The sequence below is a fragment of the Chiloscyllium punctatum genome, chromosome 6 (genome assembly GCF_047496795.1).
Source record: "Chiloscyllium punctatum isolate Juve2018m chromosome 6, sChiPun1.3, whole genome shotgun sequence".
Taxonomy (NCBI): Eukaryota; Metazoa; Chordata; class Chondrichthyes; order Orectolobiformes; family Hemiscylliidae; genus Chiloscyllium; species Chiloscyllium punctatum.
The window spans coordinates 75,133,675-75,149,969 of record NC_092744.1 but is presented as its reverse complement, the minus strand read 5'-3'; the positions used below and the strand labels follow the sequence as shown (position 1 = coordinate 75,149,969).

The following is a 16,295-nucleotide window of genomic DNA, read 5'->3' as shown; positions in this document are numbered from 1 at the left end:
CTATGTTATGTGGAAGAAATGCCTTTGCACTATATAATCTTAATCAGAAAAAATAAATAGCGAAGGAAAGACTTGAATATAAACAACACTTTCTGACCATTGCGTTGCAAAGCTTTTTAGAATCAATGACAGCCATTTGAAGTGTGATCACTGCTGTGATATAAGAATTGTAGTGAATAACGTGCACAGCACACTCTCACAAATAGCAACCTTATAATGATCAGATCACTGGATTTATGCTGCTGATTGAGGGATAAAAATTGGGCAGGGCAACAAGGAGAACTCTTTTATTCTTCTTCGAAAGAATGCTGTGAATCTTTTACATCTAACCAGGAGGGAAGGCTGTGTGTTGGGTTAACATCTCATCAAAAGACTGCACCTTCAACAGGCAGTACTTCTCTGCCCTGCACTGGAGTATCAGCTTGAACTGTGGAGTGAGACTTGAGCCCTGAGACACGTGTAATCAAAGGAATCACAGTAACCATTGCTGGGCATTCACATGTGTACTGCTGAAGCGCTCCTGCAAAGAAAAACAAATGCCACAATCCTTAGAAATGTGCTTGCATTTCTATTGTGCTATTTTCCCTGCTGCTTCCCCGGTGACTAATCAATAAGGTATGTCTCCTGCTACCTAATCTAATGTTTGTTTTAGTGCTACCCTATTTGAGCAGAAAGTGAGAGAGAGTTACAGAGTCATAGAGATGTACAGCGCAGAAACAGATCCTTCGGTTCAACTTGTCCATGCCAACCAGATATCCTAAATTAATCTATTCCCACGTGCCAGCACTTGACCTATATCCCTGTAAACCTTTCCTATTCATACCCATCCAGGTGCCTTTTAAATGTTGTAATTGTACCAGCCTCCTCTACTTCCTCTGGCAGCTCATTCCATACATGCACCATCCTTTGTGTTAAAAAGTTGCTCCTTGGGTCCCTTTTAAACTTTATCCTCCCATCACCCTAAATCTATGCCCTCTAGTTCTGGACCCCCCACCCACACCCCAGGGAAAAGACCTTGTCTAATTACCCCATCCATGCCCCTCATGATTTTATAAACCTCTACAAGGTCACCCCTCAGCCTCCGATGCTCCAGGGCAAACAGCCCCAGCGTATTCAGCCTGTCCATGGCTGAGAGCTGGGGCTCTTGCAAATGATGGTAGCCTCATTCATGTTTTTGGATGACCCATCAGCAATATTAGCCACATGAAGGTGCTTCACCACCTGCAAATCTGGGCTGAAATCTTCAGTTTTAGATTTTCTCTGTAGAATGCTCCCTTAGAGGCAGCGGGGGGGGGTGTCAGGCATGAATGAGCTGAAACCTATCAGAACTGAGCAACTTGTTCTGTGCTAAAGAGGTCCTGCTGAACAGATCGCATATGAAAGGCAAGTGAGTGAATGTTGGGAATTATCAGTGAAGGAGACCACCAGGGCTTAATTGCAAGATGAAGCATTTCCAAGTGAATTTGTAGCTGATGAAGGTTAAAACATCTGTGTGTTACCAACATGACACCAAAAACTAGTAAGGTGCAAAGTCTCATTCACGCTAGCGACATCTTGTATGTTTTTCTTCCTCATATGTCCAATTAGCTTCAGACACTGCATTAATCCACCCTCACCATTCTTGCTGTGCAGCCCTCACTCCGTGTTGGTGAGGGGCTTGTCATTCGTATCCATTGTCTCCTTCTAACATGACTTCCAGAGCTCTTTGAGTAAAGGAACCATCGTCCCTCATTTACACTCATTTTCCAACACTTGCATTGAAGTTGTCGGCAGAACCACCCAAAGAAAGTGGATGTACAGCTTTAAGCTGCCTTCCTAATGCTAGCTGTAGCTCAGTTGTAGCCCTCTTGTTTCCAAGTTATAGTATTCTGGGTTCAAGACCCACTCAAGGACTTGAGCACAGAACTCAAAGCTAGTGTTCCTGTGTGATACTCATAGTGTACTGCACTGTGACATGATATCTTCGAGATGAAGCATTAAACTGACACCTCATCAGCCTAACCTGATGGATGATTAGGATCTCCTTGGCACTATTTCAAAGAAGGATAGGGGAAGTATCCTAGGTGTCTTGCCAAACATTTGTCGTTCAATCAATATCGGAAACACAAGATCCCAAAAGTTCACAGAGGACTCTTCAAATCTAAGAATCTAATGTCTAGTATCATATTTTTTGGAGAAAGGATTGAGTGGCTCCAGCAGAAATGAGTGCAAATTTCATGGGAAAAGTGGATGAATATTTGAATATTTGATGACTCGGGGCTAATGGCAAAACAAGCATGATCAATTTATGGGTTGCCTAATATGAAGCCAGATCAAAGGTCGTGGGCTAAGTGGTTTCCTGTGCGGTATACTTCTGTCTTTCAATAGTTTAAAATGTAGTAAGGAGGTAACAGGAATTAGATGGAAGAACAGAGAATATTAAGAAGGCTAGAAAATTATATGAAAGGAACTTTCTGTGAAGTGCGAAACAATAATAATCATTTGGTAGTGCAGAGCTTGAGTATTGCTGGAAAAAAACCATATTGTTGACGATATTGTCAATCATTAGGATATAATTGCAAGAATACCAAATCTCAAAAGGAAATAACAATTATTAGTATGAGAGAAGTTGCTGACTGGTTGGAAAATTGACTCTGTTTGAAGCTTGCCTCTATGGCCTTTTTATGTCACACGTGCTTTGGGTGGACTAATGCAAAAAGCCAACAGACTTTAAATGACACCGTTTTGAAAAGTATAGAGTACATGAGCATCACAACCTTAGTATCCCTATCATAAATGCTTAAAGATAACATGGAAGGTTGATATCATGGTGAAAAAAGTTTTTGGGCTGCTTGAGTTTATTAACAGAAACAATTACAAAACTGTATTCAGCTGAAACTATATAAATGACTTGTTGTCAACTGGAATATTGTGGATAGTTCTGAGCATTACACTTCAGAAAAGATATAAATGTCATGGATTATAGATGTAATGGGTATGGATTGTCTATGTTATGATTATGGATTATAAATGTGTATGTGGCTTGTAGATGTAATTGGTATAAATTTATTTCCCCATTATAAGCTTGGTGACGAGTTGAAATGAATCCAAGCTTCCAAGAATGGATGAATTGCGATCTGTCGGAATTGAAAATCAAAAATCTGAAGCCGGAATCCTATTCACCTCAAAACCATCCACATCCATTATTAATCAGCTAGGATGAGGGACAGGCAACCAATCTTACTGGAGGCAGTGAGTTGGTCATTTAAACAATATGACATATTTTTTATGAACACAAGAATGAGGGGCAGAGGTAGGCCATTTGATCCATCAAGCCTGCTCCACCATTCAGTAATATGCTTGTGTGTTGAACTTCACATTTCCAACAGACCCTGATAATCTTTGAGACCTTTCCTAAGAAAAATCTTTCTAGCTCCTCCTGAAAATATTCAGTGATGCCACACACAGTGATTGCACCCCTATTCATCATCAATAATATTTGATTTGAATTGAATTGAATTGAATTTATTGTCACGTATACCGGGGCACGGTGAAAAGCGAGTATTGCGAGTATTACAGGCAGATCACATAGTAAATAGAGTAGATTAGTAAATAATAGGTATACAGCGGCAAAACCAAAAACAGATCTTCAAACCTGTGAGTTTAGATAAAACATAGTTATTAGTAATTTTAAAAGTATGCTATTAAGTTTAAAGAGTGTAGAATGATTGTAGGAAATAGGAAGTTTAGATCTGCGCACAGGAGCTCGCAAGGAGTCGATATTTTTCCAGCACCGTCTTACATTTACTCCCTAAACTAGGGAATCACTAGTGTGTACAATCTACAAGATTCCCTGCAGTAACACACCCAAGATGAGTACCTTTCAAATCTGGGACCTCTAGCCACCTAAAGGATCAGGCTAGCAGACATATGGAAACATCATCATATGCAATTTCCCCTTCAAGCCACAAACCATCCTGATTTGGAACTATTGCCATTCCTCATCATAGAATCCCTACAGTGTGGAAACAGGCCATTTGGCCCAACAAATCCACACCGACCCTCCAAAGAGTATCCCACCCAGACCTAGCCCTATTACTCTACATTTCCCCTGACTAATGCGCCTAGCCTAGGCATCCCTGAACACTATGGGCGATTTAGCATGGCCAATTCACCTAACTTGCACACCTTTGGACTGTGGGAGGAAACCCACACAGACACAGGCAGAACATGCAAACTCCACACAGGCAGTCGCCCAAAACGGGAGTCAAACCCGGGTCCCTGATGCTGTGAGGCAGCAGTACTAACCACTGAGCCATCATGCCACCATTCCTTCACCTCCTGTGTGTCAAAATCCTGCAACTCTATCCCTCGCACCACATAAATTTCAGTGGTTCAGAAGGTGATTCACCACAACCTTTAACTAAATTTGTAGAATCATACAGCACAGAAAAAGCCCTTGGGTCCATAGAGTCTGCACTGACATAATCCCAATTTTCTGACCGTCTCAAGACAATTGAGGAGGGGCAACATGTGTTGACTTTGCCAACATAGCTTAGATACCAGAAACTGTCAGGGTCATGAGGTATCTGGACCAAGATAGGGAGAAACAATCATTTCTGAAAGGATCAAGAATAAAGAGATGCAGATTTAAAGTAACAGACAAATAAAAAATATGCAATATGCAATTTTTCGTACAGCAAGTGGTTAGGGTCTGGAATGTACTGCCTGAAGGTGTAATGGAGGTGGTTTCAATTGAAGCATTTGAAAGAGCATCATCTTGTTATTTGAAAGGAAATAATGTGCAGGGTTAATGGAGAAGGCGGGTCAATTGCACAAAGTGAAATGCTCAGTCCGAGAGTCAGTGCAGATACGATGGATTGAAGTCCTGGAGAAGGGTTATACCCGAAATATTGACTTCTCCACCTCCTATTGCTACCTGGCTTGCTGTGTTCTTCCAGCCTCCTGCCTGTCTACTTTGGATTCCAGCATCTGCAGCTTTTTTGCCTCTAAACAATGTGTTGAATGGCCTCCTTCTGCTTTGTAATAGATTTGTGATTCTGTGAAGCCCTACAATCAAAAGGCAACCACGTCAATCTGTAACCTCCCTGATTCTTCAGCCACCCACACCCACCGTCAGACACACAGCCCCTCCCCATTGGTCAAAACTACCCTATCTCACAGCATCAAACCGCATTTGCTGTTTGAATTCGTGTATCACTGGACATCAGAGTGCATCTGGGAAAATTAACAAACAGTGAATTTCACAACTTATCATGGAGGAACCAGTTTGGGCGAATTCACAGCACAGAATCAGATAAGTTAATTGTTGTTTTAAGTCTGTCCAAGTGAGTACAGTGGGTCCTTTCTTGATGATATGTTTTTTGGAGATAAGTCTCTTGATTAAGCTTAAAATATAAGCCATAGCTATGAATTAAACCTGGTGCAGTGTTTTGTAGAGGTATAAGACGGTGTTATTTTCTGGGTCTGTAGATTGTGAAGGAGCAAAAATAGCCTTTGCAGTGATATGTACTTCTTGTCAGATGTGGGAGTTTAAAGAGAGTTTAAGGGTTACTGCGGATTATATCTGCCATAAATAGTGTTGGATGCGAATCTTATCAGATCGAGTGGATCAGTTGGAGAGACAGATAGAAGCGATAAGGAATTTGCAACAGCAACAGTATGTGATGGTTGGCAGTTATAGAAAGGGGGGGAAGTCTCAGATACATAGATGGGTTAACTCCAGGAAGGGTGAGAGATCGGCACCTAGGGCAGGAGTCTATTGTGGATATACCCATTTCAAACAGGTATGCTGTTTTGGAAAATGTAGGGGGTGATGGATTCTCAAGGGAACGTAGCATGAACAGCCAAGTTTCTGGTATGGAGACTGGCTCTAATGCAATGAGGGGTACGTCGGCATCCAAGAGATCAATTGTGTTAGGGGATTCTGTAGTCCGAGGTACAGACAGACGTTTTTGTGGCCAGCAGATAAAAAACAGAATGGTGTGTTGTTTCCCTGATGCCAGGATCAAGGGTATCTCAGAGAGGGTGCAGAATGTTCTCACGGGGGAGAGGGGCCAGCAGGAGGTCATTGTCCACATTGGAACCAACAACATAGGAAGGGAAAAGGTTGAGATTCTGAAGGGAGATTACAGAGAGTTAGGCAGAAATTTAAAAAGGAGGTCCCCAAGGGTAGTAAGAACTGGATTACACCCAATGCTACGAGCTAGTGAGGGCAGGAATAGGAGGATAGAGCAGATGAATGCATGGCTGAGGAGCTGGTGTATGGGAGAAGGATTCACAATTTTGGATCATTGGAATTTCTTTTGGGGTAGAAGAGACCTGTACAAGAAGGATGGATTGCACCTAAATTGGAAGGGGACTAATATATTGACAGTGAAATTTGCTAGAACTGCTTGGGAAGATTTAAACTAGTAAGGTGGGGGGTGGGGGTGGGTGGTGGTGAGACCCAGGGAGATAGTGAGGAAAGGGATCGATCTGAGACGGGTACAGCTGAGAACAGAAGTGAGTCAAACAGTCAGGGCAGGCAGGGACAAGGTAGGACTAATAAATTAAACTGCATTTATTTCAATGCAAGGGGCCTAACAGGGAAGGCAGATGAACTCAGGGGATGGTTAGGAATATGGGACTGGGATATCATAGCAATTACAGAAACATGGCTCAGGGATAGGCACGACTGGCAGCAATGGAAAATATTTAAACAAGATACAGAACTGGCTCAAAGGTAGAAGACAGAGGGTGGTGGTGGAGGGTTGTTTTTCAGACTGGAGGCCTGTGACCAGTGGAGTGCCACAAGGATCGGCGCTGGGTCCTCTACTTTTTGTCATTTACATAAATGATTTGGATGCGAGCATAAGAGGTACAGTTAGTAAGTTTGCAGATGACACCAACATTGGAGGTGTAGTGGACAGTGAAGAGGGTTACCTCAGATTACAACAGGATCTGGACCAGATGGGCCAATGGGCTGAGAAGTGGCAGATGGAGTTTATTTCAGATAAATGCGAGGTGCTACATTTTGGAAAAGCAAATCTTAGCAGGATTTATACACTTAATGGTAAGGTCCTAGGGAGTGTTCCTGAACAAAGAGACCTTGGAGTACAGGTTCATAGCTCCTTGAAAGTGGAGTCACAGGTAGATAGGATAGTGAAGAAGGTGTTTGGTATGCTTTCCTTTATTGGTCAGAGTATTGCGTACAGGAGCAGGGAGGTCATGTTGCGGCTGTACAGGACATTGGTTAGGCCACTGTTGGAATATTGCGTGCAATTCTGGTCTCCTTCCTATCGGAAAGATGTTGTGAAACTTGAAAGGGTTCAGAAAAGATCTACATGGATGTTGCCAGGGTTGGAGGATCTGAGCTATAGGGAGAGGCTGAACAGGCTGGGGCTGTTTTCCCTGGAGCGTCGGAGGCTGAGGGGTGACCTTATAGATAAATGAGGGGTGACCTTATAGAGGTTTACAAAATTATGAGGGGCATGGATAGGTTAAATAGACAAAGTCTTTTCCCTGGGGTCGGGGAGTCCAGAACTAGAGGGCATAGGTTTAGGGTGAGAGGGGAAAGATATAAAAGAGACCTAAGGGGCAACATTTTCACGCAGAGGGTGGTACGTGTATGGAATGAGCTGCCAGAGGATGTGGTGGAGGCTGGTACAATTGCAACATTTAAGAGGCATTTGGATGGGTATATGAATAGGAAGGGTTTGGAGGGATATGGGCCGGGTGCTGGCAGGTGGGACTAGATTGGGTTGGGATATCTGGTTGGCATGGACGGGTTGGACCGAAGGGTCTGTTTCCATGCTGTACATCTCTATGACTCTATGACTGATATCTGTTTTAATTGGAACCCCACCAAATTACTGAGATTTCCTTTCCCACATTAAGCACCCATTTGAAAATGAAATTACTTTTGCCACAGTGTCTATTAAATGGGTAAACTTATTTCTCCCCCAATGGATTTTTTGTATTGATTACAGATTAGTTTTTCACAGCAGAGCTCAGAGAGACCAAGCTGCTCTGGGTTCTGAATATTGTCTGTTGCTAATTTGTTAACTCATATCATTAGGGGAAGAGGAAACCAATGTGGTACATACATCTGTAATACTCTCCCCTATCTCCAAGTCAAACTGAACTCCTTTTCACACTGTTGGAAACTCCATCACTGAATACTGACCGAGTCTGATTACTGAACCAAAATGTTTGCCATGTAGTCACAGCGACATCTGGTGGTAATGATGGTCTACAGCTCAAATTCAACACAATTAAATTCATTTTACTTGTGTGCACTTCGGGGCAGACACAGCATGGATTAAATCCAAATCAATGTTCTTTTCTTCTAACCTATCAAACCCTCATTGAAGTCAATTCTCTGCCAGGTGCCAGTTTGTACTCTGGGTGGTCCAATGTCATGTTTCATTATCATCCTAAGTATCATGACATGATGACTGAAAACAAAAAATGCTGGAAATCACAGCGGGTCAGGCAGCATCCGCGGAGAGAAAGCAAGCTAACATTTCGAGTGTGGATGACTCTTCATCAGAGCTGGTGTGAAATTTGGAGGAGGCAGCATTTATGCTGTAGTTGGCAGGGAGAGAGTGCAGGGGGAGAAAGGATGTTGATAATTCAGATTAAGTGATCAAACTGTGGGACTGGAAGAACAATGGTGTGTCTACCTGCCAGGCTGGAAAGAACAGACAGTCCCCTGGAGTGGTTGGCGGGAGGGGGAGGAGAGAGAGGACATGGTGTCAGAGAATGTAACAAGTGAAGCTAAAAGAAAGGGAAGGAATGGGCACGAGTACACAATTGGAAGGGGGTTGAATTCAATATTAAGTCCAGAAGGCTGTAAACTGCCTAGCCTGAACGTGAGATGTTGCTCCTCCAGTTTGTGATTCACTGGAAAATGGCAGAGTGCTGAGGACAGACAAGTGGGTATGCAAGCAGGACACTGTTTTACAATGAGTGGCTCCATGGGGGTTGGGGTCATGCCGGAGAGTTCTGCAAAGTGGTCACCCAGGCTGTGTTTGGTTTCTTCAGTGTAGAGTAGGCCAGACTGGGTGCAGTGAATTCAGAACACCGGGTTGGAAAGGAGAGCTGGTGAAATGTTGCTTCACCTGGAAAGATGTTTAGGCACCTGGATGGGAGATGAAGGAGCAGGTGTTGCACCTTGTGCAGTTACATGGGAAGCCCCCATGGGAATGGGGTGGATGGCGTTGGTGGATGAGGAATAGACTAGCATATCCCAGAGGGAAGGAACACTGCGAAATGCAGACAGGGAGAGATGTGTTTGGTGGTGGCGCTCTGCTGGAGTTGTCTGAAATAGTGGAGAATAATACTTTGAATATGGAAGCTGGGGGATGAAAAGTGAGGACAAGGGGAAGCTGATCACGCTGTTGTGAATGATGCAATGGGGCAAGGGCAGAAGCATGGGCGATAGGTCGGACGGTTGAGGGCCCTGTCAACCACAGTGAGTTGTATGGAAGAAGGAAGCAGTGCTGGTTTGGAAGATGGCATCATCTGACCAGATGCGATGTGGGTGAAGGGACTGGGTGAATGGGATGGAGTCCTTGCAGGACACGAGGTATGAAGGTAGCTATGGGAGTCAGTGACTTTGTAGTGGATGGCAGTAGACAGTTTATTCCCTGAAATGGAGACGAAGAGGCCAAGGAAAGGAAGGGAAGTGTCAGGAATGGGTGATGTGAAAGTTATAGAGGGGTGAAAATTGGAGGCAAGGTGAACAAATTTTGCAAGGTCCATTCAGGAGCATGAAGTGGCACCAAAACAGTCATCGATGTACCAAGAAAAGAGTTGTGGGACTGGAATAAGGATTGTTCCGCATTCACCATAAAGAGGCAGGCATAACCGGGACCCAGGCAGATGCCAATCATCACTCCTTTGACTTGGCAGAAGTGAGATGAATTAAAGGAGAAATTGTTCAGTGAGAGAACAAGTTCAGCCAGGCAGAGGAGAGTGGTGGTGAATGGGGACTGTTCAGGCCTCTGTTGAAGGAAGAAGCCGAGAGCTCTCAGACTATCCTGGTGGGGAATGTAGATATAGGGGGCTTGGGCATTCATGGCAGTTAGGGCCAGGGAACTGGGAATTATCGATATGGTGGAGGGCATCAGAGGAATCGCAGATGTAGGTGGGCAGGGTCTGAACAAGTGGAGAGAGGATGGAGTCAAGGTTGGAGGAAATGCACTCAGGACAGGCTGATACGATGGGCCTACTAGGGCAATCTGGCTTGTGGATTTTGGGAAAGAGGTAGAAGCAGGCTGTGGAAGCTTGGGAGTTGAAGGCAGTGGGGGGAAGATCTCTGACGGGAATGTCATCAGTGGCAGTCCTGACAATAATGGGTTGATGCTCAGATATGCGGGAGGTAGGAACAAGTGCCTGAGAGTTGACATTGTATTCTTGCAAGGTAAAGATCAGTGTGCCAGACTACAACAGCACCACCCTTGTCAGTAGGTTTGATGACACAAATAGAGTTGGACCTGAGACAGCAAAGTGTGGCAATTTCAGAAGGGGACAGATTAGAGTAGGTGAGAGGAGCAGGGAATTTAGATGACCAATGTTATGCCAACAATGAAGAGATCTCAATTAAGAGATCAAAGAAAGGTAAAAATGTCAGCGTGACATCTCAAATTCCCTGTTCCTCTCATCCACTCTAAACTGCCATTCTCATATCCCGATCACTTAATTTGCACTATCTACACCCTTTCTCTCCCAGCACTCCAACCCCCACCATTGCATAAATGCTGCCCTCTCCACACCACACCAGTGCTGATGAAGAGTCATCCAGACTCGAAACATTGGATGCTGCCTGATCCACTGTGATGTCCAGCATTTTTTGTTTTCAGTCCAGATTACAGCAGTAATTTGCTCCTACATCATGATATAAACATTCCCACACTATCACTCGATCCACTTGGCCTACCTCACTCCCTAAGAACCAGGTCTGGCAGTGCCTGCTTTCTTATTGGATCTTGTTGATACTGCTGTGGGAAATTCTCCTGTACACAAAATCTAGGAATGCTTGCCACTTGCTGCTCTTTACACTATTACTGTCCCAGTATATATTTGGGTAATTAAAGTCCCTTATAATAGCTATTCTATTCTATAATAGTCGCACTTATCTGTATTTTCCTTGTGGATTTGTTCCTCTGTATCCTTCCATCAATGGGTGGTCTGTAGATTACACCAAGCAAACTAATTGCATACTTTTATTTGTTCTTTAACTGTAATCAAATCCATTCCATCTTTGAACCTCTGAGACATCCTCCTTTTCCATTGAAGTGCTCTCCTTAACCAAACATGTCCTATCCTCCGTATGTCAAATGGCTTGATCTCTGCCTTCAAGGATGTTGGACATTTTGAGCTTGAAGATCTCAGGTTGAAGGCCGTGTACAATTGCAGCAGAAATCCCAGTTCCTTCCATCATATCCTCTTAATATGAAGGCCGGTATACCATTTGCCTTCTGCATCACTTGCTGCACCTCCAAGCTCACTTTCAGTGACTGGTGTACAATAACTCCCTTTACATTACTCCGCCCTCTTTTCCAACCTATCAGCATTCAGCAAAAACAGCCTTCCTGTTTTTGCTACCAAAATGGATAACCCCATATTTATTCACATTATACTTCATCTGCTGTGCATTTACCCATTCAATCACATTGAAGCACCTCTGCTTCCGCCTCTCAGTTCACCCTTCCACCCAATTTTGTGTCATCTGCAAATCTGGAGATATTGTAGTTAGTTTCCTCAGCCAGATCATTGATATATACTGTGAATAGCTGGGGTTCAAGTATTGATCCCTGCAGTACCCTGCTGGTCACTGGTTGCCAATCGGAAAACGACCCGTTTATTCCTACTCTTTGTTTCCTGCCTGCCGACATGTTAGTAAACTAACCCCAATCCCATATACTTTAATTTTACATTTTCTTCTGCACCTCACATTGCTTCCCATACTGAACAGTTAGTTCAAACTTAAGTGTTCTTAAGTTAGATAGGATAGTGAAGAAGGTGCTTGGTATTCTTTCCTTTATTGCACAGAACATTGAGTTTAGGTGTTGGGAGGTCATGTTGCAGCTGTACAGGACATTGGTTTGGCCACATTTGGAATATTGCATGTAAATCTGGTCTCCATCCTATTGGAAGGATGTTGTGAAACTTGAAAGGGTTCAGAAAAGGTCTATAAGGATGTTGCCAGGGTTGGAGGATTTGAGCTACAGGGAGAGGCTGGGGCTGCTTTCCCTGGAGCATTGGAGGCTGAAGAGTGACCGTATAGAGGTTTATAAAATCAAAGGTTCCCTATGGGAGACTGATTAGCAAGGTTAGATCTCATGGAATACAGGGAGAACTAGCCATTTGGATACAGAACTGGCTCAAAGGTAGAAGACAGAGGGTGGTGGTGGAGGGTTGTTTTTCAGACTGGAGGCCTGTGACCAGTGAAATGCCACAAGGATCAGTGCTGGGCCCTCTACTTTTTGTCATTTACATAAATGATTTGGATGCGAGCATAAGAGGTTAGTAAGTTTGCAGATCACACCAAAATTGGAGGTGTAGTGGACAGCAAAGAAGGTTACCTCAGATTACAACAGGATCTGGACCAGATGGGCCAATGGGCTGAGAAGTGGCAGATGGAGTTTAATTCAGATAAATGCAAGGTGCTATATTTTGGGAAAGCAAATCTTAGCAGGACTTATACACTTAATGGTAAGGTCCAATGGAGTGTTGCTGGACAGAGACCTTGGAATGCAGGTTCATAGCTCCTTGAAAGTGGAATCGCAGGTAGATAGGATAGTGAAGAAGGCGTTTGGTATGCTTTCCTTTATTGATCAGAGTATTGAGTACAGGAATTGGGAGGTCATGTTGTGGCTGTACAGGACATTGGTTAGGCCACTGTTGGAATATTGCGTGCAATTCTGGTCTGCTTCCTATCGGAAAGATGTTGTGAAACTTGAAAGGGTTCAGAAAGGATTTACAAGTATGTTGCCAGGGTCGGAGGATCTGAGCTACAGGGAGAGGCTGAACAGGCTGGGGCTGTTTTCCCTGGAGCATCGGAAGCTGAGGGGTGACCTTATAGAGGTTTACAAAAATTATGAGGGGCGTGGATAGGATAAATAGGCAAAGTCTTTTCCCTGGAGTCGGGGAGTCCAGAACTAGAGGGCATAGGTTCAGGGTGAGAGGGGAAAGATATAAAAGAGACCTAAGGGGCAACTTTTTCACGCAGAGGGTGGTACGTGTATGGAATGAGCTGCCAGAGGATGTGGGGAGGCTGATACAATTGCAACATTTAAGAGGCATTTGGATAGGTATATGAATAGGAAGGGTTTGGAGGGATATGGGCCGGGTGCTGGCAGGTGGGACTAGATTTGGTTGGGATATCTGGTCGGCATGGGTGGATTGGACCAAAGGGTCTGTTTCCATGCTATACATCTCTATGACTCTATGACTCTATGAAGGGTATGGATAGGATAAATAGTCAAGGTCTTTTTCCTGGGGTGATGGAGTCCACAACTAGAGGACATAGGTTTAGCGGTAGAGGGCAAAGATATAAAAGGGACATAAGGGGCAACTTTTTCAACCAGAGGGTGGTGTGCATGGAGGAAGTGGTGGAGGCTGGTACACTTACAGCATTTAAAAGGCATCTGGAAGGGTATATGAATAGGAAGGGTTTAGAGGGATATGGGTGGGGTGCTAGCAAATGGGACTAGATTAGGTTGAGACATCTGGTCGGCATGGATGAGTTGGACTGAAGGGTCTGCTTCTGTGCTGTACACCTCTATGACTCTATAACTTTAAGTTTTATATCACTTTATCAAGTTAGCGAGACTTGAGAAGATTTGTAGCTCAGGTTGAGGTTCTAGATGTGCAAACCTACATCCAGAACTTTATCAGGTATGTCAACAATGACATTTCACTAATTAGTCCATTTTAAATCATTGGTAGCTGCACTGCCAGCAATAGTCTGTATAATGAGGAGGTGCAGGTGTTGGACTGGGGTGGACAAAGTTAAAAACCACACAACACCACGTTATAGTCCAACAGGTTTATCTGGAAGTGCTCGCTCTTGGAATGCTGCTCCTTCATTGGGTAGCTAGTGAGGCAGGATCATAAGACATAGATTTTATAGCAGATCACAGTGGTATGCAACTGTTATAATATACTGAACAACCCTAGATTGCTGTTAAGTATTTCATCTTTTAAAATGGATTGCACATTTTGATTCATTAATCTGTAAATCCCAGAACCTCTTTCTAGTCACATTCCTGAGATAACTTCCAGTTTTATAAAAAAAAGGCCACATCTCAGCTCAGACAATGCATTAAAGGTCCATGTGACATTTTATAAATTCCTACTTTGGAAATAGAACCAGTCTGACTCAAGATTGGAATGTCGACAGACTCTAACCTCACACCTTTAATGCATCGTCTGAGCCGAGATGTCACTTTGTTCAATATATCGTATCAATTGCATGACACTATGATCTCGTGCTATAAATTCTGTGTCTTATAATCCTACCCCACAGGTTACATGACTAAGGAGCAGGGCTCCAAAAGCTAGTACTTCTAAATAAACCTGTTTGATTATAACCTGGTGTTGTGCAATTTTTAACTTAATCTGTATAAGACTGCCTTCTGCCTTCTTTAATTGAACCTTGCCCATTCATTTTTATATTTTAAAGGCGCCAAGGGTATGGAGACAAAGCAGGAATATGGGAATGAGATAAAGGATCAGGCATGATCACATTGAATGGCAGAGCATCTCGAGGAGCCAAATGGAGACTCCTTCCTCTCGTTTCTGTGGCTCAGTGTTTCACAGTCCAATTAACGTGAACATTAAAGCATTGCTCTACAGTTTCTCCATGGGGAAGGAGAACTGCAAACACTGCTTAATTCATACACGTCTCCAGGAGTGAGACAAACTGAGAGAGACTAACCATTATCCAAAAAAGGTCCCTGAGGGAAGGACAAAGTGAACCTAATCAGCGTACCTCCGTAATAATAACTCTGGTGACAGAAGGTCTGCATGCAGCAACTTTATGCTCTCTTAGTTTACATTGGATCAAGTTTCCAATATTTTAAATAGATTAGTGTTGGCCAGACTCAAGATTGGAATGACGCGAACATGATTTGTTTTGCTTCACTGAAGCAAAGTGTTCCATTTTGGATGTGGTTAAAAACTGAATTTCCTTCAGCACTGATCTGTTTGAAGGGATTATTTAGAAATCATCAGGCTTAAATTTACAAACAAAAGCACTTTTCTGCATGACTGAAGTGAAATATTTTTAGCGGGCTATGTGCACGACAGCCTAATGTTTGGGATGTATCACACTCGGCACTCCGCCAACGCTTCAGACTGTCATTAGGGGTCACCACAAAAGCCTGCAATGATATAAAGTGTAGAGGGCTCTGGTTAAATTATACTTGTTTCTGAAAGTTGCACAGGGATGAGCCAAACTTTGGAAGAGCCATGCTCCTTCTGTCAGCTTCAAGTATCCCGGGCGAGGCATAGCTTTGAATAGTTTAATCCTACTGAATCTTCCCAGGTCAGGCTCAGGATGAGGTTCATGTGAAGGGTACTGCTCCGACCAACGCTGTGCTGTCTCTAGGACGAAATTCCTTCCACACAAACAACACTGCGAATGTCGAGTACATCACCCAGATCTGAAAGCGTCTTAATGGGAAAAAAAATCTAAATTTTAAAACTGTTTATTATATTTGAAAAGTAAGAAACGGTTTGATTGCAAATTTGAATGCACAGTCCTCATAGAGTAAAGCAGCTGGGTCATTGGGCGTTGCCCCAATAAAGGATTCCCAATCTGAGTACATTTTGAGATAAATACCGAGTAAAGTGCCATCTACACTCAACCCTCATGCGTTTCAGATTGTGTACGGTGTAGACTAAATATAGATTAAAGCATCCTCTCTACCCGCCCATCAAACATTCTTAGTGTGAGCTTACCTCGATGTCGAAATGACACTGAAGACCGTGAGGAAATGTTTGGGACAATACAGCTTATTCCCTGACTGATTCAGCACGGGTTGGGAAAACAAAATGAAGCCCACTCTGCTCTATTGCCAGCTTGGTTACAGTGCCCTGTCAAATACTCCCAATGCAGAGTGTTGGTAATGATTTAAAAAAAACAGTCCCTGCTAAAAGGAATACTGGTTTGGGACGGGGCTGGGGGAGTTTTGCTAGGGTACTGTGATTTTTCTTTCAGGGCAAGTAGAAAAAGGATGCCTTTCTGGCTTTGAGCCTGTGAAGCAACGGCCAGAACTTTAGAGACGCTCCCTTTGCAAATG

At 43.5% G+C, this 16,295-nt stretch overlaps 1 long non-coding RNA gene across 1 annotated transcript; it reads right to left on the bottom strand.

The window, feature by feature from the left end:
* Positions 1-271: 271 nt before the first annotated feature.
* LOC140479086 (uncharacterized) lies at positions 272-16,265 on the bottom strand. Its single transcript, XR_011960937.1, has 2 exons — positions 15,955-16,265; positions 272-520 (listed from the first exon to the last, which is right to left on the bottom strand). It is a non-coding gene; the product is annotated as an uncharacterized lncRNA (long non-coding RNA).
* Between the last annotated feature and the right edge of the window lie 30 nt (positions 16,266-16,295).